The sequence below is a fragment of the Gasterosteus aculeatus genome, chromosome 12, assembly GCF_964276395.1.
Source record: "Gasterosteus aculeatus chromosome 12, fGasAcu3.hap1.1, whole genome shotgun sequence".
Lineage (NCBI taxonomy): Eukaryota > Metazoa > Chordata > Actinopteri > Perciformes > Gasterosteidae > Gasterosteus > Gasterosteus aculeatus.
This window is the reverse complement of record NC_135700.1, coordinates 149,781-175,175: the sequence shown is the minus strand read 5'-3', so window position 1 is coordinate 175,175 and position 25,395 is coordinate 149,781. Positions and strand designations below refer to the sequence as shown.

At 44.9% G+C, this 25,395-nt stretch overlaps 32 non-coding genes across 32 annotated transcripts; all 32 read right to left on the bottom strand.

Annotated features, from left to right (window-relative positions):
- Window positions 1-322: 322 nt before the first annotated feature.
- Window positions 323-394, bottom strand: trnad-guc (transfer RNA aspartic acid (anticodon GUC)). The gene has a single exon. It is a non-coding gene; the product is annotated as a tRNA-Asp (tRNA).
- A 371-nt stretch (window positions 395-765) lies between these two features.
- Window positions 766-837, bottom strand: trnad-guc (transfer RNA aspartic acid (anticodon GUC)). Its single transcript has one exon. It is a non-coding gene; the product is annotated as a tRNA-Asp (tRNA).
- A 3,021-nt stretch (window positions 838-3,858) lies between these two features.
- On the bottom strand, window positions 3,859-3,930 carry trnad-guc (transfer RNA aspartic acid (anticodon GUC)). The gene has a single exon. It is a non-coding gene; the product is annotated as a tRNA-Asp (tRNA).
- Window positions 3,931-4,301: 371 nt separating this feature from the next.
- On the bottom strand, window positions 4,302-4,373 carry trnad-guc (transfer RNA aspartic acid (anticodon GUC)). Its single transcript has one exon. It is a non-coding gene; the product is annotated as a tRNA-Asp (tRNA).
- An 818-nt stretch (window positions 4,374-5,191) lies between these two features.
- On the bottom strand, window positions 5,192-5,263 carry trnad-guc (transfer RNA aspartic acid (anticodon GUC)). Its single transcript has one exon. It is a non-coding gene; the product is annotated as a tRNA-Asp (tRNA).
- Window positions 5,264-8,296: 3,033 nt separating this feature from the next.
- trnad-guc (transfer RNA aspartic acid (anticodon GUC)) lies at window positions 8,297-8,368 on the bottom strand. Its single transcript has one exon. It is a non-coding gene; the product is annotated as a tRNA-Asp (tRNA).
- A 1,066-nt stretch (window positions 8,369-9,434) lies between these two features.
- On the bottom strand, window positions 9,435-9,506 carry trnad-guc (transfer RNA aspartic acid (anticodon GUC)). Its single transcript has one exon. It is a non-coding gene; the product is annotated as a tRNA-Asp (tRNA).
- Window positions 9,507-9,876: 370 nt separating this feature from the next.
- trnad-guc (transfer RNA aspartic acid (anticodon GUC)) lies at window positions 9,877-9,948 on the bottom strand. The gene has a single exon. It is a non-coding gene; the product is annotated as a tRNA-Asp (tRNA).
- A 374-nt stretch (window positions 9,949-10,322) lies between these two features.
- trnad-guc (transfer RNA aspartic acid (anticodon GUC)) lies at window positions 10,323-10,394 on the bottom strand. The gene has a single exon. It is a non-coding gene; the product is annotated as a tRNA-Asp (tRNA).
- Window positions 10,395-11,211: 817 nt separating this feature from the next.
- Window positions 11,212-11,283, bottom strand: trnad-guc (transfer RNA aspartic acid (anticodon GUC)). Its single transcript has one exon. It is a non-coding gene; the product is annotated as a tRNA-Asp (tRNA).
- A 374-nt stretch (window positions 11,284-11,657) lies between these two features.
- trnad-guc (transfer RNA aspartic acid (anticodon GUC)) lies at window positions 11,658-11,729 on the bottom strand. Its single transcript has one exon. It is a non-coding gene; the product is annotated as a tRNA-Asp (tRNA).
- An 818-nt stretch (window positions 11,730-12,547) lies between these two features.
- Window positions 12,548-12,619, bottom strand: trnad-guc (transfer RNA aspartic acid (anticodon GUC)). The gene has a single exon. It is a non-coding gene; the product is annotated as a tRNA-Asp (tRNA).
- A 362-nt stretch (window positions 12,620-12,981) lies between these two features.
- On the bottom strand, window positions 12,982-13,053 carry trnad-guc (transfer RNA aspartic acid (anticodon GUC)). Its single transcript has one exon. It is a non-coding gene; the product is annotated as a tRNA-Asp (tRNA).
- An 818-nt stretch (window positions 13,054-13,871) lies between these two features.
- On the bottom strand, window positions 13,872-13,943 carry trnad-guc (transfer RNA aspartic acid (anticodon GUC)). The gene has a single exon. It is a non-coding gene; the product is annotated as a tRNA-Asp (tRNA).
- A 370-nt stretch (window positions 13,944-14,313) lies between these two features.
- Window positions 14,314-14,385, bottom strand: trnad-guc (transfer RNA aspartic acid (anticodon GUC)). Its single transcript has one exon. It is a non-coding gene; the product is annotated as a tRNA-Asp (tRNA).
- Window positions 14,386-14,759: 374 nt separating this feature from the next.
- trnad-guc (transfer RNA aspartic acid (anticodon GUC)) lies at window positions 14,760-14,831 on the bottom strand. The gene has a single exon. It is a non-coding gene; the product is annotated as a tRNA-Asp (tRNA).
- An 817-nt stretch (window positions 14,832-15,648) lies between these two features.
- On the bottom strand, window positions 15,649-15,720 carry trnad-guc (transfer RNA aspartic acid (anticodon GUC)). The gene has a single exon. It is a non-coding gene; the product is annotated as a tRNA-Asp (tRNA).
- Window positions 15,721-16,094: 374 nt separating this feature from the next.
- On the bottom strand, window positions 16,095-16,166 carry trnad-guc (transfer RNA aspartic acid (anticodon GUC)). Its single transcript has one exon. It is a non-coding gene; the product is annotated as a tRNA-Asp (tRNA).
- A 373-nt stretch (window positions 16,167-16,539) lies between these two features.
- On the bottom strand, window positions 16,540-16,611 carry trnad-guc (transfer RNA aspartic acid (anticodon GUC)). Its single transcript has one exon. It is a non-coding gene; the product is annotated as a tRNA-Asp (tRNA).
- A 373-nt stretch (window positions 16,612-16,984) lies between these two features.
- trnad-guc (transfer RNA aspartic acid (anticodon GUC)) lies at window positions 16,985-17,056 on the bottom strand. The gene has a single exon. It is a non-coding gene; the product is annotated as a tRNA-Asp (tRNA).
- An 819-nt stretch (window positions 17,057-17,875) lies between these two features.
- On the bottom strand, window positions 17,876-17,947 carry trnad-guc (transfer RNA aspartic acid (anticodon GUC)). The gene has a single exon. It is a non-coding gene; the product is annotated as a tRNA-Asp (tRNA).
- Window positions 17,948-19,210: 1,263 nt separating this feature from the next.
- On the bottom strand, window positions 19,211-19,282 carry trnad-guc (transfer RNA aspartic acid (anticodon GUC)). The gene has a single exon. It is a non-coding gene; the product is annotated as a tRNA-Asp (tRNA).
- Window positions 19,283-19,655: 373 nt separating this feature from the next.
- Window positions 19,656-19,727, bottom strand: trnad-guc (transfer RNA aspartic acid (anticodon GUC)). Its single transcript has one exon. It is a non-coding gene; the product is annotated as a tRNA-Asp (tRNA).
- Window positions 19,728-20,101: 374 nt separating this feature from the next.
- trnad-guc (transfer RNA aspartic acid (anticodon GUC)) lies at window positions 20,102-20,173 on the bottom strand. The gene has a single exon. It is a non-coding gene; the product is annotated as a tRNA-Asp (tRNA).
- A 373-nt stretch (window positions 20,174-20,546) lies between these two features.
- Window positions 20,547-20,618, bottom strand: trnad-guc (transfer RNA aspartic acid (anticodon GUC)). Its single transcript has one exon. It is a non-coding gene; the product is annotated as a tRNA-Asp (tRNA).
- Window positions 20,619-20,991: 373 nt separating this feature from the next.
- On the bottom strand, window positions 20,992-21,063 carry trnad-guc (transfer RNA aspartic acid (anticodon GUC)). Its single transcript has one exon. It is a non-coding gene; the product is annotated as a tRNA-Asp (tRNA).
- A 1,263-nt stretch (window positions 21,064-22,326) lies between these two features.
- Window positions 22,327-22,398, bottom strand: trnad-guc (transfer RNA aspartic acid (anticodon GUC)). The gene has a single exon. It is a non-coding gene; the product is annotated as a tRNA-Asp (tRNA).
- Window positions 22,399-22,771: 373 nt separating this feature from the next.
- trnad-guc (transfer RNA aspartic acid (anticodon GUC)) lies at window positions 22,772-22,843 on the bottom strand. The gene has a single exon. It is a non-coding gene; the product is annotated as a tRNA-Asp (tRNA).
- Window positions 22,844-23,217: 374 nt separating this feature from the next.
- trnad-guc (transfer RNA aspartic acid (anticodon GUC)) lies at window positions 23,218-23,289 on the bottom strand. Its single transcript has one exon. It is a non-coding gene; the product is annotated as a tRNA-Asp (tRNA).
- Window positions 23,290-23,662: 373 nt separating this feature from the next.
- trnad-guc (transfer RNA aspartic acid (anticodon GUC)) lies at window positions 23,663-23,734 on the bottom strand. The gene has a single exon. It is a non-coding gene; the product is annotated as a tRNA-Asp (tRNA).
- A 374-nt stretch (window positions 23,735-24,108) lies between these two features.
- On the bottom strand, window positions 24,109-24,180 carry trnad-guc (transfer RNA aspartic acid (anticodon GUC)). Its single transcript has one exon. It is a non-coding gene; the product is annotated as a tRNA-Asp (tRNA).
- A 374-nt stretch (window positions 24,181-24,554) lies between these two features.
- trnad-guc (transfer RNA aspartic acid (anticodon GUC)) lies at window positions 24,555-24,626 on the bottom strand. Its single transcript has one exon. It is a non-coding gene; the product is annotated as a tRNA-Asp (tRNA).
- Between the last annotated feature and the right edge of the window lie 769 nt (window positions 24,627-25,395).

Sequence of the window (25,395 nt, the reverse complement as noted above, 5' to 3'; positions counted from 1 at the left end):
AGCGGGGAATCTTCTTTCAACGGTCAATAAAAAGACAACTCTTCCAGGCTGCGCATGAGGCAACTGATGAAGCCAACCGATTGACATCGTCTGAGAGATGTCCTCCTGCATCCATTCGTTTGATTCTGCAATTCGTTGACAACATTGTCACACTTTTGCTGAGTGACAGAAATGGGACAATTTGGAGTCATGTTTTTAGCAACAGTCTGTTCAGAACTTGTAGTTTCAGTACTAAAATAGCTCCAATCCACATGAGTTGTGAGGCACAGGATTGGAGAAGCCAAGGAGAATGGACAGTTGTTAGATACCTTTTAAGAAGAATCTCCCCGTCAGGGAATCGAACCCTGGTCTTCTGCGTGACAAGCAGAGATACTGTCCACTATACTAACGAGGAGTCCTTCAGCAAATTGTCTGGCAGCCTTAACTTTTGTCCGGCTCACGCTGCAGCGGGGAATCTTCTTTCAACCGGTCAATAAAAAGACAACTCTTCCAGGCTGCGCATGAGGCAACTGATGAAGCCAACCGATTGACATCGTCTGAGAGATGTCCTGCATGCATTCGTTTGATTCAGCAATTCTTTGACAACATTGTCACACTTTTGCTGAGTGACAGAAATGGGACAATTTGGAGTCATGTTTTTAGCAACAGTCTGTTCAGAACTTGTAGTTTCAGTACTAAAATAGCTCCAATCCACATGAGTTGTGAGGCACAGGATTGGAGAATCCAAGTACGATGAACAGTTTTTGGATGCTTATTAGGAAGAATCTCCCCGTCAGGGAATCGAACCCTGGTCTTCTGCGTGACAAGCAGAGATACTGTCCACTATACTAACGAGGAGTCCTTCAGCAAATTGTCTGGCAGCCTTAACTTTTTTCCGGCTCACGCTGCAGCGGGGAATCTTCTTTCAACGGTCAATAAAAAGACAACTCTTCCAGGCTGCGCATGAGGGAACTGATGAAGCCAACCGATTGACATCGTCTGAGAGATGTCCTCCTGCATGCATTCGTTTGATTCAGCAATTCTTTGACAACATTGTCACACTTTTGCTGAGTGACAGAAATGGGACAATTTGGAGTCATGTTTTTAGCAACAGTTTGTTCAGAACTTGTAGTTTCAGTACTAAAATAGCTCCAATCCACATGAGTTGTGAGGCACAGGATTGGAGAAGCCAAGGAGAATGGAAAGTTGTTAGATACCTTTTAAGAAGAATCTCCCCATCAGGGAATCGAACCCTGGTCTTCTGCGTGACAAGCAGAGATACTGTCCACTATACTAACGAGGAGTCCTTCAGCAGCTTGTCTGGCAGCCTTAACTTTTGTCCGGCTCACGCTGCAGCGGGGAATCTTCTTTCAACCGGTCAATAAAAAGACAACTCTTCCAGGCTGCGCATGACAACTGATGAAGCCAACCGATTGAGATCGTCTGAGAGATGTCCTCCTGCATGCATTTGTTTGATTCAGCAATTCTTTGACAACATTGTCACACTTTTGCTGAGTGACAGAAATGGGACAATTTGGAGTCATGTTTTTAGCAACAGTCTGTTCAGAACTTGTAGTTTCAGTACTAAAATAGCTCCAATCCACATGAGTTGTGAGGCACAGGATTGGAGAATCCAAGTACAATGAACAGTTTTTGGATGCTTATTAGGAAGAATCTCCCCGTCAGGGAATCGAACCCTGGTCTTCTGCGTGACAAGCACAGATACTGTCCACTATACTAACGAGGAGTCCTTCAGCAACTTGTCTGGCAGCCTTAACTTTTGTCCGGCTCACGCTGCAGCCGGGAATCTTCTTTCAACCGGTCAATAAAAAGACAACTCTTCCAGGCTGCGCATGAGGGAACTGATGAAGCCAACCGATTGACATCGTCTGAGAGATGTCCTCCTGCATGCATTCGTTTGATTCAGCAATTCTTTGACAACATTGTCACACTTTTGCTGAGTGACAGAAATGGGACAATTTGCAGTCATGTTTTTAGCAACAGTCTGTTCAGAACTTGTAGTTTCAGTACTAAAATAGCTCCAATCCACATGAGTTGTGGGGCACAGGATTGCAGAAGCCAAGGAGAATGGACAGTTGTTAGATACCTTTTAAGAAGAATCTCCCCGTCAGGGAATCGAACCCTTGTCTTCTGCGTGACAAGCAGAGATACTGTCCAGTATACTAACAAAGAGTCCTTCAGCAACTTGTCTGGCAGCCTTAACTTTTGTCCGGCTCACGCTGCAGCCGGGAATCTTCTTTCAACCGGTCAATAAAAAGACAACTCTTCCAGGCTGCGCATGAGGGAACTGATGAAGCCAACCGATTGACATCGTCTGAGAGATGTCCTCCTGCATGCATTCGTTTGATTCAGCAATTCTTTGACAACATTGTCACACTTTTGCTGAGTGACAGAAATGGGACAATTTGCAGTCATGTTTTTAGCAACAGTCTGTTCAGAACTTGTAGTTTCAGTACTAAAATAGCTCCAATCCACATGAGTTGTGGGGCACAGGATTGCAGAAGCCAAGGAGAATGGACAGTTGTTAGATACCTTTTAAGAAGAATCTCCCCGTCAGGGAATCGAACCCTTGTCTTCTGCGTGACAAGCAGAGATACTGTCCAGTATACTAACAAAGAGTCCTTCAGCAACTTGTCTGGCAGCCTTAACTTTTGTCCGGCTCACGCTGCAGCCGGGAATCTTCTTTCAACCGGTCAATAAAAAGACAACTCTTCCAGGCTGCGCATGAGGGAACTGATGAAGCCAACCGATTGACATCGTCTGAGAGATGTCCTCCTGCATGCATTCGTTTGATTCAGCAATTCTTTGACAACATTGTCACACTTTTGCTGAGTGACAGAAATGGGACAATTTGCAGTCATGTTTTTAGCAACAGTCTGTTCAGAACTTGTAGTTTCAGTACTAAAATAGCTCCAATCCACATGAGTTGTGAGGCACAGGATTGGAAAAGCGACAGTTGTTAGATGCCTTTTAAGAAGAATCTCCCCGTCACGGAATCGAACCCTGGTCTTCTGCGTGACGAGCAGAGATACTGTCCACTATACTAACGAGGAGTCCTTCGGTAAATTGTCTGGCAGCCTTAACTTTTGTCCGGCTCACGCTGCAGCGGGGAATCTTCTTTCAACGGTCAATAAAAAGACAACTCTTCCAGGCTGCGCATGAGGGAACTGATGAAGCCAACCGATTGACATCGTCTGAGAGATGTCCTCCTGCATGCATTCGTTTGATTCAGCAATTCTTTGACAACATTGTCACACTTTTGCTGAGTGACAGAAATGGGACAATTTGCAGTCATGTTTTTAGCAACAGTCTGTTCAGAACTTGTAGTTTCAGTACTAAAATAGCTCCAATCCACATGAGTTGTGAGGCACAGGATTGGAAAAGCGACAGTTGTTAGATGCCTTTTAAGAAGAATCTCCCCGTCACGGAATCGAACCCTGGTCTTCTGCGTGACGAGCAGAGATACTGTCCACTATACTAACGAGGAGTCCTTCGGTAAATTGTCTGGCAGCCTTAACTTTTGTCCGGCTCACGCTGCAGCGGGGAATCTTCTTTCAACGGTCAATAAAAAGACAACTCTTCCAGGCTGCGCATGAGGCAACTGATGAAGCCAACCGATTGACATCGTCTGAGAGATGTCCTCCTGCATCCATTCGTTTGATTCTGCAATTCGTTGACAACATTGTCACACTTTTGCTGAGTGACAGAAATGGGACAATTTGGAGTCATGTTTTTAGCAAGTCTGTTCAGAACTTGTAGTTTCAGTACTAAAATAGCTCCAATCCACATGAGTTGTGAGGCACAGGATTGGAGAAGCCAAGGAGAATGGACAGTTGTTAGATACCTTTTAAGAAGAATCTCCCCGTCAGGGAATCGAACCCTGGTCTTCTGCGTGACAAGCAGAGATACTGTCCACTATACTAACGAGGAGTCCTTCAGCAAATTGTCTGGCAGCCTTAACTTTTGTCCGGCTCACGCTGCAGCGGGGAATCTTCTTTCAACCGGTCAATAAAAAGACAACTCTTCCAGGCTGCGCATGAGGCAACTGATGAAGCCAACCGATTGACATCGTCTGAGAGATGTCCTGCATGCATTCGTTTGATTCAGCAATTCTTTGACAACATTGTCACACTTTTGCTGAGTGACAGAAATGGGACAATTTGGAGTCATGTTTTTAGCAACAGTCTGTTCAGAACTTGTAGTTTCAGTACTAAAATAGCTCCAATCCACATGAGTTGTGAGGCACAGGATTGGAGAATCCAAGTACGATGAACAGTTTTTGGATGCTTATTAGGAAGAATCTCCCCGTCAGGGAATCGAACCCTGGTCTTCTGCGTGACAAGCAGAGATACTGTCCACTATACTAACGAGGAGTCCTTCAGCAAATTGTCTGGCAGCCTTAACTTTTTTCCGGCTCACGCTGCAGCGGGGAATCTTCTTTCAACGGTCAATAAAAAGACAACTCTTCCAGGCTGCGCATGAGGGAACTGATGAAGCCAACCGATTGACATCGTCTGAGAGATGTCCTCCTGCATGCATTCGTTTGATTCAGCAATTCTTTGACAACATTGTCACACTTTTGCTGAGTGACAGAAATGGGACAATTTGGAGTCATGTTTTTAGCAACAGTTTGTTCAGAACTTGTAGTTTCAGTACTAAAATAGCTCCAATCCACATGAGTTGTGAGGCACAGGATTGGAGAAGCCAAGGAGAATGGAAAGTTGTTAGATACCTTTTAAGAAGAATCTCCCCATCAGGGAATCGAACCCTGGTCTTCTGCGTGACAAGCAGAGATACTGTCCACTATACTAACGAGGAGTCCTTCAGCAGCTTGTCTGGCAGCCTTAACTTTTTTCCGGCTCACGCTGCAGCGGGGAATCTTCTTTCAACGGTCAATAAAAAGACAACTCTTCCAGGCTGCGCATGAGGCAACTGATGAAGCCAACCGATTGACATCGTCTGAGAGATGTCCTCCTGCATGCATTCGTTTGATTCAGCAATTCTTTGACAACATTGTCACACTTTTGCTGAGTGACAGAAATGGGACAATTTGGAGTCATGTTTTTAGCAACAGTTTGTTCAGAACTTGTAGTTTCAGTACTAAAATAGTTCCAATCCACATGAGTTGTGAGGCACAGGATTGGAGAAGCCAAGGAGAATGGACAGTTGTTAGATACCTTTTAAGAAGAATCTCCCCGTCAGGGAATCGAACCCTGGTCTTCTGCGTGACAAGCAGAGATACTGTCCACTATACTAACGAGGAGTCCTTCAGCAGCTTGTCTGGCAGCCTTAACTTTTGTCCGGCTCACGCTGCAGCCGGGAATCTTCTTTCAACCGGTCAATAAAAAGACAACTCTTCCAGGCTGCGCATGACAACTGATGAAGCCAACCGATTGAGATCGTCTGAGAGATGTCCTCCTGCATGCATTTGTTTGATTCAGCAATTCTTTGACAACATTGTCACACTTTTACTGAGTGACAGAAATGGGACAATTTGGAGTCTTGTTTTTAGCAACAGTCTGTTCAGAACTTGTAGTTTCAGTACTAAAATAGCTCCAATCCACATGAGTTGTGAGGCACAGGATTGGAGAAGCCAAGGAGAATGGACAGTTGTTAGATGCCTTTTAAAAGGAATCTCCCCATCAAGGAATCGAACCCTGGTCTTCTGCGTGACAAGCAGAGATACTGTCCAGTATACTAACAACGAGTCCTTCAGCAGCTTGTCTGGCAGCCTTAACTTTTGTCCGGCTCACGCTGCAGCGGGGAATCTTCTTTCAACCGGTCAATGAAAAGACAACTCTTCCAGGCTGCGCATGACAACTGATGAAGCCAACCGATTGACATCGTCTGAGAGATGTCCTCCTGCATGCATTCGTTTGATTCAGCAATTCTTTGACAACATTGTCACACTTTTGCTGAGTGACAGAAATGGGACGATTTGGAGTCATGTTTTTAGCAACAGTCTGTTCAGAACTTGTAGTTTCAGTAGTAAAAATGCTCCAATCCACATGAGTTGTCAGGCACAGGATTGGAGAAGCCATGGAGAATGGACAGTTGTTAGATACCTTTTAAGAAGAATCTCCCCATCAGGGAATCGAACCCTGGTCTTCTGCGTGACAAGCAGAGATACTGTCCACTATACTAACGAGGAGTCCTTCAGCAACTTGTCTGGCAGCCTTAACTTTTGTCCGGCTCACGCTGCAGCCGGGAATCTTCTTTCAACCGGTCAATAAAAAGACAACTCTTCCAGGCTGCGCATGAGGGAACTGATGAAGCCAACCGATTGACATCGTCTGAGAGATGTCCTCCTGCATGCATTCGTTTGATTCAGCAATTCTTTGACAACATTGTCACACTTTTGCTGAGTGACAGAAATGGGACAATTTGCAGTCATGTTTTTAGCAACAGTCTGTTCAGAACTTGTAGTTTCAGTACTAAAATAGCTCCAATCCACATGAGTTGTGGGGCACAGGATTGCAGAAGCCAAGGAGAATGGACAGTTGTTAGATACCTTTTAAGAAGAATCTCCCCGTCAGGGAATCGAACCCTTGTCTTCTGCGTGACAAGCAGAGATACTGTCCAGTATACTAACAAAGAGTCCTTCAGCAACTTGTCTGGCAGCCTTAACTTTTGTCCGGCTCACGCTGCAGCCGGGAATCTTCTTTCAACCGGTCAATAAAAAGACAACTCTTCCAGGCTGCGCATGAGGGAACTGATGAAGCCAACCGATTGACATCGTCTGAGAGATGTCCTCCTGCATGCATTCGTTTGATTCAGCAATTCTTTGACAACATTGTCACACTTTTGCTGAGTGACAGAAATGGGACAATTTGCAGTCATGTTTTTAGCAACAGTCTGTTCAGAACTTGTAGTTTCAGTACTAAAATAGCTCCAATCCACATGAGTTGTGAGGCACAGGATTGGAAAATCGACAGTTGTTAGATGCCTTTTAAGAAGAATCTCCCCGTCACGGAATCGAACCCTGGTCTTCTGCGTGACGAGCAGAGATACTGTCCACTATACTAACGAGGAGTCCTTCGGTAAATTGTCTGGCAGCCTTAACTTTTGTCCGGCTCACGCTGCAGCAGGGAATCTTCTTTCAACGGTCAATAAAAAGACAACTCTTCCAGGCTGCGCATGAGGCAACTGATGAAGCCAACCGATTGACATCGTCTGAGAGATGTCCTCCTGCATGCATTTGTTTGATTCAGCAATTCTTTGACAACATTGTCACACTTTTGCTGAGTGACAGAAATGGGACAATTTGGAGTCATGTTTTTAGCAACAGTCTGTTCAGAACTTGTAGTTTCAGTACTAAAATAGCTCCAATCCACATGAGTTGTGAGGCACAGGATTGGAGAATCCAAGTACGATGAACAGTTTTTGGATGCTTATTAGGAAGAATCTCCCCGTCAGGGAATCGAACCCTGGTCTTCTGCGTGACAAGCAGAGATACTGTCCGCTATACTAACGAGGAGTCCTTCAGCAAATTGTCTGGCAGCCTTAACTTTTTTCCGGCTCACGCTGCAGCGGGGAATCTTCTTTCAACGGTCAATAAAAAGACAACTCTTCCAGGCTGCGCATGAGGCAACTGATGAAGCCAACCGATTGACATCGTCTGAGAGATGTCCTCCTGCATGCATTTGTTTGATTCAGCAATTCTTTGACAACATTGTCACACTTTTGCTGAGTGACAGAAATGGGACAATTTGGAGTCATGTTTTTAGCAACAGTCTGTTCAGAACTTGTAGTTTCAGTACTAAAATAGCTCCAATCCACATGAGTTGTGAGGCACAGGATTGGAGAAGCCAAGGAGAATGGACAGTTGTTAGATGCCTTTTAAAAGGAATCTCCCCGTCAAGGAATCGAACCCTGGTCTTCTGCGTGACAAGCAGAGATACAGTCCACTATACTAACGAGGAGTCCTTCAGCAGCTTGTCTGGCAGCCTTAACTTTTGTCCGGCTCACGCTGCAGCGGGGAATCTTCTTTCAACCGGTCAATAAAACGACAACTCTTCCAGGCTGCGCATGAGGCAACTGATGAAGCCAACCGATTGAGATCGTCTGAGAGATGTCCTCCTGCATGCATTCGTTTGATTCAGCAATTCTTTGACAACATTGTCACACTTTTGCTGAGTGACAGAAATGGGACAATTTGGAGTCATGTTTTTAGCAACAGTCTGTTCAGAACTTGTAGTTTCAGTACTAAAATAGCTCCAATCCACATGAGTTGTGAGGCACAGGATTGGAGAATCCAAGTACGATGAACAGTTTTTGGATGCTTATTAGGAAGAATCTCCCCGTCAGGGAATCGAACCCTGGTCTTCTGCGTGACAAGCAGAGATACTGTCCACTATACTAACGAGGAGTCCTTCAGCAAATTGTCTGGCAGCCTTAACTTTTTTCCGGCTCACGCTGCAGCGGGGAATCTTCTTTCAACGGTCAATAAAAAGACAACTCTTCCAGGCTGCGCATGAGGCAACTGATGAAGCCAACCGATTGACATCGTCTGAGAGATGTCCTCCTGCATGCATTTGTTTGATTCAGCAATTCTTTGACAACATTGTCACACTTTTGCTGAGTGACAGAAATGGGACAATTTGGAGTCATGTTTTTAGCAACAGTCTGTTCAGAACTTGTAGTTTCAGTACTAAAATAGCTCCAATCCACATGAGTTGTGAGGCACAGGATTGGAGAAGCCGACAACTCTTCCAGGCTGCGCATGAGGCAACTGATGAAGCCAACCGATTGAGATCGTCTGAGAGATGTCCTCCTGCATGCATTTGTTTGATTCAGCAATTCTTTGACAACATTGTCACACTTTTGCTGAGTGACAGAAATGGGACAATTTGGAGTCATGTTTTTAGCAACAGTCTGTTCAGAACTTGTAGTTTCAGTACTAAAATAGCTCCAATCCACATGAGTTGTGAGGCACAGGATTGGAGAAGCCAAGGAGAATGGACAGTTGTTAGATGCCTTTTAAAAGGAATCTCCCCATCAAGGAATCGAACCCTGGTCTTCTGCGTGACAAGCAGAGATACTGTCCAGTATACTAACAAAGAGTCCTTCAGCAGCTTGTCTGGCAGCCTTAACTTTTGTCCGGCTCACGCTGCAGCGGGGAATCTTCTTTCAACCGGTCAATAAAAAGACAACTCTTCCAGGCTGCGCATGACAACTGATGAAGCCAACCGATTGAGATCGTCTGAGAGATGTCCTCCTGCATGCATTTGTTTGATTCAGCAATTCTTTGACAACAGTGTCACACTTTTGCTGAGTGACAGAAATGGGACAATTTGGAGTCATGTTTTTAGCAACAGTCTGTTCAGAACTTGTAGTTTCAGTACTAAAATAGTTCCAAACCACATGAGTTGTGAGGCACAGGATTGGAGAAGCCAAGGAGAATGGACAGTTGTTAGATGCCTTTTAAAAGGAATCTCCCCGTCAGGGAATCGAACCCTGGTCTTCTGCGTGACAAGCAGAGATACTGTCCACTATACTAACGAGGAGTCCTTCAGCAAATTGTCTGGCAGCCTTAACTTTTTTCCGGCTCACGCTGCAGCGGGGAATCTTTCAACGGTCAATAAAATGACAACTCTTCCAGGCTGCGCATGAGGCAACTGATGAAGCCAACCGATTGACATCGTCTGAGAGATGTCCTCCTGCATGCATTCGTTTAATTCAGCAATTCTTTGACAACAATGTCACACTTTTGCTGAGTGACAGAAATGGGACAATTTGGAGTCATGTTTTTAGCAACAGTTTGTTCAGAACTTGTAGTTTCAGTACTAAAATAGCTCCAATCCACATGAGTTGTGAGGCACAGGATTGGAGAAGCCAAGGAGAATGGACAGTTGTTAGATACCTTTTAAGAAGAATCTCCCCGTCAGGGAATCGAACCCTGGTCTTCTGCGTGACAAGCAGAGATACTGTCCACTATACTAACGAGGAGTCCTACGGCAAATTGTCTGGCAGCCTTAACTTTTGTCCGGCTCACGCTGCAGCGGGGAATCTTCTTTCAACCGGTCAATAAAACGACAACTCTTCCAGGCTGCGCATGAGGCAACTGATGAAGCCAACCGATTGAGATCGTCTGAGAGATGTCCTCCTGCATGCATTTGTTTGATTCAGCAATTCTTTGACAACATTGTCACACTTTTGCTGAGTGACAGAAATGGGACAATTTGGAGTCATGTTTTTAGCAACAGTTTGGACAGAACTTGTAGTTTCAGTACTAAAATAGCTCCAATCCACATGAGTTGTGAGGCACAGGATTGGAGAAGCCAAGGAGAATGGACAGTTGTTAGATACCTTTTAAGAAGAATCTCCCCGTCAGGGAATCGAACCCTGGTCTTCTGCGTGACAAGCAGAGATACTGTCCACTATACTAACGAGGAGTCCTTCAGCACCTTGTCTGGCAGCCTTAACTTGTCCGGCTCACGCTGCAGCGGGGAATCTTCTTTCAACCGGTCAATAAAAAGACAACTCTTCCAGGCTGCGCATGAGGCAACTGATGAAGCCAACCGATTGACATCGTCTGAGAGATGTCCTCCTGCATGCATTCGTTTGATTTAGCAATTCTTTGACAACATTGTCACACTTTTGCTGAGTGACAGAAATGGGACAATTTGCAGTCATGTTTTTAGCAACACTCTGTTCAGATCTTGTAGTTTCAGTACTAAAATAGCTCCAATCCACATGAGTTCTGAGGCACAGGATTGGAGAATCCAAGTACAATGAACAGTTGTTAGATGCCTTTTAGGAAGAATCTCCCCGTCAGCGAATCGAACCCTGGTCTTCTGCGTGACAAGCAGAGATACTGTCCACTATACTAACGAGGAGTCCTTCAGCACCTTGTCTGGCAGCCTTAACTTTTGTCCGGCTCACGCTGCAGCCGGGAATCTTCTTTCAACGGTCAATAAAAAGACAACTCTTCCAGGCTGCGCATGAGGCAACTGATGAAGCCAACCGATTGACATCGTCTGAGAGATGTCCTCCTGCATGCATTCGTTTGATTCAGCAATTCTTTGACAACAATGTCACACTTTTGCTGAGTGACAGAAATGGGACAATTTGGAGTCATGTTTTTAGCAACAGTTTGTTCAGAACTTGTAGTTTCAGTACTAAAATAGCTCCAATCCACATGAGTTGTGAGGCACAGGATTGGAGAAGCCAAGGAGAATGGACAGTTGTTAGATACCTTTTAAGAAGAATCTCCCCGTCAGGGAATCGAACCCTGGTCTTCTGCGTGACAAGCAGAGATACTGTCCACTATACTAACGAGGAGTCCTACGGCAAATTGTCTGGCAGCCTTAACTTTTGTCCGGCTCACGCTGCAGCGGGGAATCTTCTTTCAACCGGTCAATAAAACGACAACTCTTCCAGGCTGCGCATGAGGCAACTGATGAAGCCAACCGATTGAGATCGTCTGAGAGATGTCCTCCTGCATGCATTTGTTTGATTCAGCAATTCTTTGACAACATTGTCACACTTTTGCTGAGTGACAGAAATGGGACAATTTGGAGTCATGTTTTTAGCAACAGTTTGTTCAGAACTTGTAGTTTCAGTACTAAAATAGCTCCAATCCACATGAGTTGTGAGGCACAGGATTGGAGAAGCCAAGGAGAATGGACAGTTGTTAGATACCTTTTAAGAAGAATCTCCCCGTCAGGGAATCGAACCCTGGTCTTCTGCGTGACAAGCAGAGATACTGTCCACTATACTAACGAGGAGTCCTAGGGCAAATTGTCTGGCAGCCTTAACTTTTGTCCGGCTCACGCTGCAGCGGGGAATCTTCTTTCAACCGGTCAATAAAACGACAACTCTTCCAGGCTGCGCATGAGGCAACTGATGAAGCCAACAGATTGAGATCGTCTGAGAGATATCCTCCTGCATGCATTTGTTTGATTCAGCAATTCTTTGACAACATTGTCACACTTTTGCTGAGTGACAGAAATGGGACAATTTGGAGTCATGTTTTTAGCAACAGTCTGTTCAGAACTTGTAGTTTCAGTACTAAAATAGCTCCAATCCACATGAGTTGTGAGGCACAGGATTGGAGAATCCAAGTACAATGAACAGTTGTTAGATGCCATTTAGGAAGAATCTCCCCGTCAGAGAATCGAACCCTGGTCTTCTGCGTGACAAGCAGAGATACTGTCCACTATACTAACGAGGAGTCCTTCAGCAAATTGTCTGGCAGCCTTAACTTTTGTCCGGCAAACGCTGCAGCGGGGAATCTTCTTTCAACCGGTCAATAAAAAGTCAACTCTTCCAGGCTGCGCATGACAACTGATGAAGCCAACCGATTGACATCGTCTGAGAGATGTCCTCCTGCATGCATTCGTTTGATTCAGCAATTCTTTGACAACATTGTCACACTTTTGCTGAGTGACAGAAATGGGACAATTTGCAGTCATGTTTTTAGCAACAGTCTGTTCAGAACTTGTAGTTTCAGTACTAAAATAGCTCGAATCCACATGAGTTGTGAGGCACAGGATTGGAGAATCTAAGTACAATGAACAGTTTTTGGATGCTTATTAGGAAGAATCTCCCCGTCAGGGAATCGAACCCTGGTCTTCTGCGTGACAAGCAGAGATACTGTCCACTATACTAACGAGGAGTCCTTCAGCAAATTGTCTGGCAGCCTTAACTTTTTTCCGGCTCACGCTGCAGCGGGGAATCTTCTTTCAACGGTCAATAAAAAGACAACTCTTCCAGGCTGCGCATGAGGCAACTGATGAAGCCAACCGATTGAGATCGTCTGAGAGATGTCCTCCTGCATGCATTTGTTTGATTTAGCAATTCTTTGACAACATTGTCACACTTTTGCTGAGTGACAGAAATGGGACAATTTGGAGTCATGTTTTTAGCAACAGTCTGTTCAGAACTTGTAGTTTCAGTACTAAAATAGCTCCAATCCACATGAGTTGTGAGGCACAGGATTGGAGAAGCGACAGTTGTTAGATACCTTTTAAGAAGAATCTCCCCGTCAGGGAATCGAACCCTGGTCTTCTGCGTGACAAGCAGAGATACTGTCCACTATACTAACGAGGAGTCCTTCAGCAGCTTGTCTGGCAGCCTTAACTTTTGTCTGGCTCACGCTGCAGCGGGGAATCTTCTTTCAACCGGTCAATAAAACGACAACTCTTCCAGGCTGCGCATGAGGCAACTGATGAAGCCAACCGATTGAGATCGTCTGAGAGATGTCCTCCTGCATGCATTTGTTTGATTCAGCAATTCTTTGACAACAGTGTCACACTTTTGCTGAGTGACAGAAATGGGACAATTTGCAGTCATGTTTTTAGCAACAGTCTGTTCAGAACTTGTAGTTTCAGTACTAAAATAGCTCCAATCCACATGAGTTGTGAGGCACAGGATTGGAGAAGCCAAGGAGAATGGACAGTTGTTAGATGCCTTTTAAAAGGAATCTCCCCATCAAGGAATCGAACCCTGGTCTTCTGCGTGACAAGCAGAGATACTGTCCAGTATACTAACAAAGAGTCCTTCAGCAGCTTGTCTGGCAGCCTTAACTTTTGTCCGGCTCACGCTGCAGCGGGGAATCTTCTTTCAACCGGTCAATAAAAAGACAACTCTTCCAGGCTGCGCATGACAACTGATGAAGCCAACCGATTGAGATCGTCTGAGAGATGTCCTCCTGCATGCATTTGTTTGATTCAGCAATTCTTTGACAACAGTGTCACACTTTTGCTGAGTGACAGAAATGGGACAATTTGGAGTCATGTTTTTAGCAACAGTCTGTTCAGAACTTGTAGTTTCAGTACTAAAATAGTTCCAAACCACATGAGTTGTGAGGCACAGGATTGGAGAAGCCAAGGAGAATGGACAGTTGTTAGATGCCTTTTAAAAGGAATCTCCCCGTCAGGGAATCGAACCCTGGTCTTCTGCGTGACAAGCAGAGATACTGTCCACTATACTAACGAGGAGTCCTTCAGCAAATTGTCTGGCAGCCTTAACTTTTTTCCGGCTCACGCTGCAGCGGGGAATCTTTCAACGGTCAATAAAATGACAACTCTTCCAGGCTGCGCATGAGGCAACTGATGAAGCCAACCGATTGACATCGTCTGAGAGATGTCCTCCTGCATGCATTCGTTTAATTCAGCAATTCTTTGACAACAATGTCACACTTTTGCTGAGTGACAGAAATGGGACAATTTGGAGTCATGTTTTTAGCAACAGTTTGTTCAGAACTTGTAGTTTCAGTACTAAAATAGCTCCAATCCACATGAGTTGTGAGGCACAGGATTGGAGAAGCCAAGGAGAATGGACAGTTGTTAGATACCTTTTAAGAAGAATCTCCCCGTCAGGGAATCGAACCCTGGTCTTCTGCGTGACAAGCAGAGATACTGTCCACTATACTAACGAGGAGTCCTACGGCAAATTGTCTGGCAGCCTTAACTTTTGTCCGGCTCACGCTGCAGCGGGGAATCTTCTTTCAACCGGTCAATAAAACGACAACTCTTCCAGGCTGCGCATGAGGCAACTGATGAAGCCAACCGATTGAGATCGTCTGAGAGATGTCCTCCTGCATGCATTTGTTTGATTCAGCAATTCTTTGACAACATTGTCACACTTTTGCTGAGTGACAGAAATGGGACAATTTGGAGTCATGTTTTTAGCAACAGTTTGTTCAGAACTTGTAGTTTCAGTACTAAAATAGCTCCAATCCACATGAGTTGTGAGGCACAGGATTGGAGAAGCCAAGGAGAATGGACAGTTGTTAGATACCTTTTAAGAAGAATCTCCCCGTCAGGGAATCGAACCCTGGTCTTCTGCGTGACAAGCAGAGATACTGTCCACTATACTAACGAGGAGTCCTTCAGCACCTTGTCTGGCAGCCTTAACTTGTCCGGCTCACGCTGCAGCGGGGAATCTTCTTTCAACCGGTCAATAAAAAGACAACTCTTCCAGGCTGCGCATGAGGCAACTGATGAAGCCAACCGATTGACATCGTCTGAGAGATGTCCTCCTGCATGCATTCGTTTGATTTAGCAATTCTTTGACAACATTGTCACACTTTTGCTGAGTGACAGAAATGGGACAATTTGCAGTCATGTTTTTAGCAACACTCTGTTCAGATCTTGTAGTTTCAGTACTAAAATAGCTCCAATCCACATGCGTTCTGAGGCACAGGATTGGAGAATCCAAGTACAATGAACAGTTGTTAGATGCCTTTTAGGAAGAATCTCCCCGTCAGCGAATCGAACCCTGGTCTTCTGCGTGACAAGCAGAGATACTGTCCACTATACTAACGAGGAGTCCTTCAGCACCTTGTCTGGCAGCCTTAACTTTTGTCCGGCTCACGCTGCAGCCGGGAATCTTCTTTCAACGGTCAATAAAAAGACAACTCTTCCAGGCTGCGCATGAGGCAACTGATGAAGCCAACCGATTGACATCGTCTGAGAGATGTCCTCCTGCATGCATTCGTTTGATTCAGCAATTCTTTGACAACAATGTCACACTTTTGCTGAGTGACAGAAATGGGACAATTTGGAGTCATGTTTTTAGCAACAGTTTGTTCAGAACTTGTAGTTTCAGTACTAAAATAGCTCCAATCCACATGAGTTGTGAGGCACAGGATTGGAGAAGCCAAGGAGAATGGACAGTTGTTAGATACCTTTTAAGAAGAATCTCCCCGTCAGGGAATCGAACCCTGGTCTTCTGCGTGACAAGCAGAGATACTGTCCACTATACTAACGAGGAGTCCTACGGCAAATTGTCTGGCAGCCTTAACTTTTGTCCGGCTCACGCTGCAGCGGGGAATCTTCTTTCAACCGGTCAATAAAACGACAACTCTTCCAGGCTGCGCATGAGGCAACTGATGAAGCCAACCGATTGAGATCGTCTGAGAGATGTCCTCCTGCATGCATTTGTTTGATTCAGCAATTCTTTGACAACATTGTCACACTTTTGCTGAGTGACAGAAATGGGACAATTTGGAGTCATGTTTTTAGCAACAGTCTGTTCAGAACTTGTAGTATCAGTACTAAAATAGCTCCAATCCACATGAGTTTTGAGGCACAGGATTGGAGAATCCAAGTACGATGAACAGTTTTTGGATACTTATTAGGAAGAATCTCCCCGTCAGGGAATCGAACCCTGGTCTTCTGCGTGACAAGCAGAGATACTGTCCACTATACTAACGAGGAGTCCTTCAGCAAATTGTCTGGCAGCCTTAACTTTTTTCCGGCTCACGCTGCAGCGGGGAATCTTCTTTCAACGGTCAATAAAAAGACAACTCTTCCAGGCTGCGCATGAGGCAACTGATGAAGCCAACCGATTGACATCGTCTGAGAGATGTCCTCCTGCATGCATTCGTTTGATTCAGCAATTCTTTGACAACATTGTCACACTTTTGCTGAGTGACAGAAATGGGACAATTTGGAGTCATGTTTTTAGCAACAGTTTGTTCAGAACTTGTAGTTTCAGTACTAAAATAGCTCCAATCCACATGAGTTGTGAGGCACAGGATTGGAGAAGCCAAGGAGAATGGACAGTTTTTGGATGCTTATTAGGAAGAATCTCCCCGTCAGGGAATCGAACCCTGGTCTTCTGCGTGACAAGCAGAGATACTGTCCACTATACTAACGAGGAGTCCTTCAGCAAATTGTCTGGCAGCCTTAACTTTTTTCCGGCTCACGCTGCAGCGGGGAATCTTCTTTCAACGGTCAATAAAAAGACAACTCTTCCAGGCTGCGCATGAGGCAACTGATGAAGCCAACCGATTGACATCGTCTGAGAGATGTCCTCCTGCATGCATTCGTTTGATTCAGCAATTCTTTGACAACAATGTCACACTTTTGCTGAGTGACAGAAATGGGACAATTTGGAGTCATGTTTTTAGCAACAGTTTGTTCAGAACTTGTAGTTTCAGTACTAAAATAGCTCCAATCCACATGAGTTGTGAGGCACAGGATTGGAGAAGCCAAGTACGATGAACAGTTTTTGGATACTTATTAGGAAGAATCTCCCCGTCAGGGAATCGAACCCTGGTCTTCTGCGTGACAAGCAGAGATACTGTCCACTATACTAACGAGGAGTCCTACGGCAAATTGTCTGGCAGCCTTAACTTTTGTCCGGCTCACGCTGCAGCGGGGAATCTTCTTTCAACCGGTCAATAAAACGACAACTCTTCCAGGCTGCGCATGAGGCAACTGATGAAGCCAACCGATTGAGATCGTCTGAGAGATGTCCTCCTGCATGCATTTGTTTGATTCAGCAATTCTTTGACAACATTGTCACACTTTTGCTGAGTGACAGAAATGGGACAATTTGGAGTCATGTTTTTAGCAACAGTCTGTTCAGAACTTGTAGTATCAGTACTAAAATAGCTCCAATCCACATGAGTTTTGAGGCACAGGATTGGAGAATCCAAGTACGATGAACAGTTTTTGGATACTTATTAGGAAGAATCTCCACGTCAGGGAATCGAACCCTGGTCTTCTGCGTGACAAGCAGAGATACTGTCCACTATACTAACGAGGAGTCCTTCAGCAAATTGTCTGGCAGCCTTAACTTTTTTCCGGCTCACGCTGCAGCGGGGAATCTTCTTTCAACGGTCAATAAAAAGACAACTCTTCCAGGCTGCGCATGAGGCAACTGATGAAGCCAACCGATTGACATCGTCTGAGAGATGTCCTCCTGCATGCATTCGTTTGATTCAGCAATTCTTTGACAACATTGTCACACTTTTGCTGAGTGACAGAAATGGGACAATTTGGAGTCATGTTTTTAGCAACAGTTTGTTCAGAACTTGTAGTTTCAGTACTAAAATAGCTCCAATCCACATGAGTTGTGAGGCACAGGATTGGAGAAGCCAAGGAGAATGGACAGTTGTTAGATACCTTTTAAGAAGAATCTCCCCGTCAGGGAATCGAACCCTGGTCTTCTGCGTGACAAGCAGAGATACTGTCCACTATACTAACGAGGAGTCCTACGGCAAATTGTCTGGCAGCCTTAACTTTTGTCCGGCTCACGCTGCAGCGGGGAATCTTCTTTCAACCGGTCAATAAAACGACAACTCTTCCAGGCTGCGCATGAGGCAACTGATGAAGCCAACCGATTGAGATCGTCTGAGAGATGTCCTCCTGCATGCATTTGTTTGATTCAGCAATTCTTTGACAACATTGTCACACTTTTGCTGAGTGACAGAAATGGGACAATTTGGAGTCATGTTTTTAGCAACAGTCTGTTCAGAACTTGTAGTTTCAGTACTAAAATAGCTCCAATCCACATGAGTTGTGAGGCACAGGATTGGAGAATCCAAGTACAATGAACAGTTGTTAGATGCCATTTAGGAAGAATCTCCCCGTCAGAGAATCGAACCCTAGTCTTCTGCGTGACAAGCAGAGATACTGTCCACTATACTAACGAGGAGTCCTTCAGCAAATTGTCTGGCAGCCTTAACTTTTGTCCGGCAAACGCTGCAGCGGGGAATCTTCTTTCAACCGGTCAATAAAAAGTCAACTCTTCCAGGCTGCGCATGACAACTGATGAAGCCAACCGATTGACATCGTCTGAGAGATGTCCTCCTGCATGCATTCGTTTGATTCAGCAATTCTTTGACAACATTGTCACACTTTTGCTGAGTGACAGAAATGGGACAATTTGCAGTCATGTTTTTAGCAACAGTCTGTTCAGAACTTGTAGTTTCAGTACTAAAATAGCTCGAATCCACATGAGTTGTGAGGCACAGGATTGGAGAATCCAAGTACGATGAACAGTTTTTGGATGCTTATTAGGAAGAATCTCCCCGTCAGGGAATCGAACCCTGGTCTTCTGCGTGACAAGCAGAGATACTGTACACTATACTAACGAGGAGTCCTTCAGCAAATTGTCTGGCAGCCTTAACTTTTTTCCGGCTCACGCTGCAGCGGGGAATCTTCTTTCAACGGTCAATAAAAAGACAACTCTTCCAGGCTGCGCATGAGGCAACTGATGAAGCCAACCGATTGAGATCGTCTGAGAGATGTCCTCCTGCATGCATTTGTTTGATTCAGCAATTCTTTGACAACATTGTCACACTTTTGCTGAGTGACAGAAATGGGACAATTTGGAGTCATGTTTTTAGCAACAGTCTGTTCAGAACTTGTAGTATCAGTACTAAAATAGCTCCAATCCACATGAGTTTTGAGGCACAGGATTGGAGAATCCAAGTACGATGAACAGTTTTTGGATACTTATTAGGAAGAATCTCCCCGTCAGGGAATCGAACCCTGGTCTTCTGCGTGACAAGCAGAGATACTGTCCACTATACTAACGAGGAGTCCTTCAGCAAATTGTCTGGCAGCCTTAACTTTTTTCCGGCTCACGCTGCAGCGGGGAATCTTCTTTCAACGGTCAATAAAAAGACAACTCTTCCAGGCTGCGCATGAGGCAACTGATGAAGCCAACCGATTGACATCGTCTGAGAGATGTCCTCCTGCATGCATTCGTTTGATTCAGCAATTCTTTGACAACATTGTCACACTTTTGCTGAGTGACAGAAATGGGACAATTTGGAGTCATGTTTTTAGCAACAGTTTGTTCAGAACTTGTAGTTTCAGTACTAAAATAGCTCCAATCCACATGAGTTGTGAGGCACAGGATTGGAGAAGCCAAGGAGAATGGACAGTTGTTAGATACCTTTTAGGAAGAATCTCCCCGTCAGGGAATCGAACCCTGGTCTTCTGCGTGACAAGCAGAGATACTGTCCACTATACTAACGAGGAGTCCTACGGCAAATTGTCTGGCAGCCTTAACTTTTGTCCGGCTCACGCTGCAGCGGGGAATCTTCTTTCAACCGGTCAATAAAAAGACAACTCTTCCAGGCTGCGCATGAGGCAACTGATGAAGCCAACCGATTGAGATCGTCTGAGAGATGTCCTCCAGCATGCATTTGTTTGATTCAGCAATTCTTTGACAACATTGTCACACTTTTGCTGAGTGACAGAAATGGGACAATTTGGAGTCATGTTTTTAGCAACAGTCTGTTCAGAACTTGTAGTTTCAGTACTAAAATAGCTCCAATCCACATGAGTTGTGAGGCACAGGATTGGAGAATCCAAGTACGATGAACAGTTTTTGGATGCTTATTAGGAAGAATCTCCCCGTCAGGGAATCGAACCCTGGTCTTCTGCGTGACAAGCAGAGATACTGTCCACTATACTAACGAGGAGTCCTTCAGCAAATTGTCTGGCAGCCTTAACTTTTTTCCGGCTCACGCTGCAGCGGGGAATCTTCTTTCAACGGTCAATAAAAAGACAACTCTTCCAGGCTGCGCATGAGGCAACTGATGAAGCCAACCGATTGACATCGTCTGAGAGATGTCCTCCTGCATGCATTCGTTTGATTCAGCAATTCTTTGACAACATTGTCACACTTTTGCTGAGTGACAGAAATGGGACAATTTGGAGTCATGTTTTTAGCAACAGTTTGTTCAAAACTTGTAGTTTCAGTACTAAAATAGCTCGAATCCACATGAGTTGTGAGGCACAGGATTGGAGAAGCCAAGGAGAATGGACAGTTTTTGGATGCTTATTAGGAAGAATCTCCCCGTCAGGGAATCGAACCCTGGTCTTCTGCGTGACAAGCAGAGATACTGTCCACTATACTAACGAGGAGTCCTTCAGCAAATTGTCTGGCAGCCTTAACTTTTTTCCGGCTCACGCTGCAGCGGGGAATCTTCTTTCAACGGTCAATAAAAAGACAACTCTTCCAGGCTGCGCATGAGGCAACTGATGAAGCCAACCGATTGACATCGTCTGAGAGATGTCCTCCTGCATGCATTCGTTTGATTCAGCAATTCTTTGACAACAATGTCACACTTTTGCTGAGTGACAGAAATGGGACAATTTGGAGTCATGTTTTTAGCAACAGTTTGTTCAGAACTTGTAGTTTCAGTACTAAAATAGCTCCAATCCACATGAGTTGTGAGGCACAGGATTGGAGAAGCCAAGGAGAATGGACAGTTGTTAGATACCTTTTAAGAAGAATCTCCCCGTCAGGGAATCGAACCCTGGTCTTCTGCGTGACAAGCAGAGATACTGTCCACTATACTAACGAGGAGTCCTACGGCAAATTGTCTGGCAGCCTTAACTTTTGTCCGGCTCACGCTGCAGCGGGGAATCTTCTTTCAACCGGTCAATAAAACGACAACTCTTCCAGGCTGCGCATGAGGCAACTGATGAAGCCAACCGATTGAGATCGTCTGAGAGATGTCCTCCTGCATGCATTTGTTTGATTCAGCAATTCTTTGACAACATTGTCACACTTTTGCTGAGTGACAGAAATGGGACAATTTGGAGTCATGTTTTTAGCAACAGTCTGTTCAGAACTTGTAGTTTCAGTACTAAAATAGCTCCAATCCACATGAGTTGTGAGGCACAGGATTGGAGAATCCAAGTACAATGAACAGTTGTTAGATGCCATTTAGGAAGAATCTCCCCGTCAGAGAATCGAACCCTAGTCTTCTGCGTGACAAGCAGAGATACTGTCCACTATACTAACGAGGAGTCCTTCAGCAAATTGTCTGGCAGCCTTAACTTTTGTCCGGCAAACGCTGCAGCGGGGAATCTTCTTTCAACCGGTCAATAAAAAGTCAACTCTTCCAGGCTGCGCATGACAACTGATGAAGCCAACCGATTGACATCGTCTGAGAGATGTCCTCCTGCATGCATTCGTTTGATTCAGCAATTCTTTGACAACATTGTCACACTTTTGCTGAGTGACAGAAATGGGACAATTTGCAGTCATGTTTTTAGCAACAGTCTGTTCAGAACTTGTAGTTTCAGTACTAAAATAGCTCGAATCCACATGAGTTGTGAGGCACAGGATTGGAGAATCCAAGTACGATGAACAGTTTTTGGATGCTTATTAGGAAGAATCTCCCCGTCAGGGAATCGAACCCTGGTCTTCTGCGTGACAAGCAGAGATACTGTACACTATACTAACGAGGAGTCCTTCAGCAAATTGTCTGGCAGCCTTAACTTTTTTCCGGCTCACGCTGCAGCGGGGAATCTTCTTTCAACGGTCAATAAAAAGACAACTCTTCCAGGCTGCGCATGAGGCAACTGATGAAGCCAACCGATTGAGATCGTCTGAGAGATGTCCTCCTGCATGCATTTGTTTGATTCAGCAATTCTTTGACAACATTGTCACACTTTTGCTGAGTGACAGAAATGGGACAATTTGGAGTCATGTTTTTAGCAACAGTCTGTTCAGAACTTGTAGTATCAGTACTAAAATAGCTCCAATCCACATGAGTTTTGAGGCACAGGATTGGAGAATCCAAGTACGATGAACAGTTTTTGGATACTTATTAGGAAGAATCTCCCCGTCAGGGAATCGAACCCTGGTCTTCTGCGTGACAAGCAGAGATACTGTCCACTATACTAACGAGGAGTCCTTCAGCAAATTGTCTGGCAGCCTTAACTTTTTTCCGGCTCACGCTGCAGCGGGGAATCTTCTTTCAACGGTCAATAAAAAGACAACTCTTCCAGGCTGCGCATGAGGCAACTGATGAAGCCAACCGATTGACATCGTCTGAGAGATGTCCTCCTGCATGCATTCGTTTGATTCAGCAATTCTTTGACAACATTGTCACACTTTTGCTGAGTGACAGAAATGGGACAATTTGGAGTCATGTTTTTAGCAACAGTTTGTTCAGAACTTGTAGTTTCAGTACTAAAATAGCTCCAATCCACATGAGTTGTGAGGCACAGGATTGGAGAAGCCAAGGAGAATGGACAGTTGTTAGATACCTTTTAGGAAGAATCTCCCCGTCAGGGAATCGAACCCTGGTCTTCTGCGTGACAAGCAGAGATACTGTCCACTATACTAACGAGGAGTCCTACGGCAAATTGTCTGGCAGCCTTAACTTTTGTCCGGCTCACGCTGCAGCGGGGAATCTTCTTTCAACCGGTCAATAAAAAGACAACTCTTCCAGGCTGCGCATGAGGCAACTGATGAAGCCAACCGATTGAGATCGTCTGAGAGATGTCCTCCAGCATGCATTTGTTTGATTCAGCAATTCTTTGACAACATTGTCACACTTTTGCTGAGTGACAGAAATGGGACAATTTGGAGTCATGTTTTTAGCAACAGTCTGTTCAGAACTTGTAGTTTCAGTACTAAAATAGCTCCAATCCACATGAGTTGTGAGGCACAGGATTGGAGAATCCAAGTACGATGAACAGTTTTTGGATGCTTATTAGGAAGAATCTCCCCGTCAGGGAATCGAACCCTGGTCTTCTGCGTGACAAGCAGAGATACTGTCCACTATACTAACGAGGAGTCCTTCAGCAAATTGTCTGGCAGCCTTAACTTTTTTCCGGCTCACGCTGCAGCGGGGAATCTTCTTTCAACGGTCAATAAAAAGACAACTCTTCCAGGCTGCGCATGAGGCAACTGATGAAGCCAACCGATTGACATCGTCTGAGAGATGTCCTCCTGCATGCATTCGTTTGATTCAGCAATTCTTTGACAACATTGTCACACTTTTGCTGAGTGACAGAAATGGGACAATTTGGAGTCATGTTTTTAGCAACAGTTTGTTCAAAACTTGTAGTTTCAGTACTAAAATAGCTCGAATCCACATGAGTTGTGAGGCACAGGATTGGAGAATCCAAGTACGATGAACAGTTTTTAGATGCTTATTAGGAAGATTCTCCCCGTCAGGGAATCGAACCCTGGTCTTCTGCGTGACAAGCAGAGATACTGTCCACTATACTAACGAGGAGTCCTTCAGCAAATTGTCTGGCAGCCTTAACTTTTTTCCGGCTCACGCTGCAGCGGGGAATCTTCTTTCAACCGGTCAATAAAAAGACAACTCTTCCAGGCTGCGCATGAGGCAACTGATGAAGCCAACCGATTGAGATCGTCTGAGAGATGTCCTCCAGCATGCATTTGTTTGATTCAGCAATTCTTTGACAACATTGTCACACTTTTGCTGAGTGACAGAAATGGGACAATTTGGAGTCATGTTTTTAGCAACAGTCTGTTCAGAACTTGTAGTTTCAGTACTAAAATAGCTCCAATCCACATGAGTTGTGAGGCACAGGATTGGAGAAGCCAAGGAGAATGGACAGTTGTTAGATACCTTTTAAGAAGAATCTCCCCGTCAGGGAATCGAACCCTGGTCTTCTGCGTGACAAGCAGAGATACTGTCCACTATACTAACGAGGAGTCCTACGGCAAATTGTCTGGCAGCCTTAACTTTTTTCCGGCTCACGCTGCAGCGGGGAATCTTCTTTCAACCGGTCAATAAAACGACAACTCTTCCAGGCTGCGCATGAGGCAACTGATGAAGCCAACCGATTGAGATCGTCTGAGAGATGTCCTCCAGCATGCATTTGTTTGATTCAGCAATTCTTTGACAACATTGTCACACTTTTGCTGAGTGACAGAAATGGGACAATTTGGAGTCATGTTTTTAGCAACAGTCTGTTCAGAACTTGTAGTTTCAGTACTAAAATAGCTCCAATCCACATGAGTTGTGAGGCACAGGATTGGAGAATCCAAGTACGATGAACAGTTTTTGGATGCTTATTAGGAAGAATCTCCCCGTCAGGGAATCGAACCCTGGTCTTCTGCGTGACAAGCAGAGATACTGTCCACTATACTAACGAGGAGTCCTTCAGCAAATTGTCTGGCAGCCTTAACTTTTGTCCGGCTCTCGCTGCAGCCGGGAATCTTCTTTCAACCGGTCAATAAAAAGACAACTCTTCCAGGCTGCGCATGACAACTGATGAAGCCAACCGATTGAGATCGTCTGAGAGATGTCCTCCTGCATGCATTTGTTTGATTCAGCAATTCTTTGACAACATTGTCACACTTTTGCTGAGTGACAGAAATGGGACAATTTGGAGTCATGTTTTTAGCAACAGTCTGTTCAGAACTTGTAGTTTCAGTACTAAAATAGCTCCAATCCACATGAGTTGTGAGGCACAGGATTGGAGAAGCCAAGGAGAATGGACAGTTGTTAGATGCCTTTTAAAAGGAATCTCCCTGTCAAGGAATCGAACCCTGGTCTTCTGCGTGACAAGCAGAGATACTGTCCACTATACTAACGAGGAGTCCTTCAGCAAATTGTCTGGCAGCCTTAACTTTTGTCCGGCTCACGCTATAGCGGGGAATCTTCTTTCAACCGGTCAATAAAAAGACAACTCTTCCAGGCTGCGCATGAGGCAACTGATGAAGCCAACCGATTGAGATCGTCTGAGAGATGTCCTCCAGCATGCATTTGTTTGATTCAGCAATTCTTTGACAACATTGTCACACTTTTGCTGAGTGACAGAAATGGGACAATTTGGAGTCATGTTTTTAGCAACAGTCTGTTCAGAACTTGTAGTTTCAGTACTAAAATAGCTCCAATCCACATGAGTTGTTAGGCACAGGATT